A 1545-nucleotide genomic window follows, 5' to 3' on the forward strand; every position below is an offset into this window, starting at 1 on the left:
CTACTGGAATATCGTATTGATGAAGGAAATTGAGTATTTATCACTCATAATCCAGAAACGCGTCTACGATTAACTTCGGAATGGTTAGTTTTCATTGTTTTTTTTCTTCTTGTTTTTGCCTTTGTGAGTTACAAGTAATGCTATCTGTTGGAGTCTCAGTTTTTTTAGCTGCTATTTCTGAACTTCGGTATGTGGTGAAGCAAATATTTGCTGATCCCTTAATTATGTTTATAAATGTTTAGCTAGCTAGCTAGCTAGCTAGATAGATAGATAGATAGATAGATAGATAGATAGATAGATAGATAGATAGATAGATAGATAGATATGTAACGAAAGGTACATATGTAAACGAATAAATTTACAATGTGTAAGAAGATCTGAATGTAAATCAATAACTACCTGTTCGATTAATTAATTGATTTTTGTTATGGTTTCGGTGATTAGTAGTTGGAGTGATGGAGTAATTAGAGAGTAAATGAGGGAGGGATGAATCGAGTGAGTGAGTGAGTGAGTGAGTGAGTGAGTGAGTGAGTGAGTGAGTGAGTGAGTGAGTGAGTGAGTGTGGGTGTGCAGATGAAGGTGTGTGGTGTGGGATCTGGGAAGTAGTCAGTGCTGGTGTGTGTGGAACGGTGTGGGGTGGTGTGATGTGGTGTGGCATATGCACGCATATAAAGTGACAAGGGGTGCGAATAGAGATGATATGACTGATGAGGCATAAATACGTACGTTCATATACAGTTTAGATTTCCGTCAATGTAAGATCATCATAAAAAAGATCTTATTGTCTGGGTGGAGCACATTTGTATGAATTTATGTACACAGACATGCAAGAAGTAAATAGACACCTTAAATTTTCAAAATCATTTATTTAATACGTAAAACGAACAATTGAAATATAATCGATAGGTAGGAACTACATACTTTAGTATTTAGTTGACATTCCCTTTGCAGTTTTTAATTCAGAAACTCATATTTGGCATTGAATTGATGAGCTTTGTGATTGTCTCTTGTGGAATTTCTGCCCACTTTTCACGCAATAATCGAAACAATTCATCTTTAGATTTAGGTTTCTGTCGAGTTTTTCGTATAGCTCTATCAAGTATGCTCCAAAGATTTTCAATTGGGTTCATATCAGAAGATTGACTCGGCGGCCAGTGAAGCTTTTTGATCCCATTTTCAGTCAGCCATTGTTGATTCCTTTTTTCTGTGTGGCATGGAGCCCCATCTTCCATAAATAGAGACTCATCTTTCGTCATGTTATCGTGTGAATACATTGGAAGTAGTCCTTGCTTAAGTATTTCGATGTATTTTTCAGTGTTTATAGTTCCAATACATTCGATCAGCTCAGCACAACCATTGCTGGTGACAGCTCCCCATACCATTACAGAGATACCGCCATGTTTCAAAATTGGTTGGAGTCGTTTCAAATCAATTATTGATTGGGAAGCCTCCAGGCCCAAACACGTCCACTATCTGAAAATAACGCAAATTTGAAAACCGGGCCCATGAGCTTGGCTAGGCTTTGAAGGGGCGACAATATATATA

The sequence above is a fragment of the Octopus bimaculoides genome, chromosome 13 (assembly GCF_001194135.2).
Source record: "Octopus bimaculoides isolate UCB-OBI-ISO-001 chromosome 13, ASM119413v2, whole genome shotgun sequence".
Lineage (NCBI taxonomy): Eukaryota > Metazoa > Mollusca > Cephalopoda > Octopoda > Octopodidae > Octopus > Octopus bimaculoides.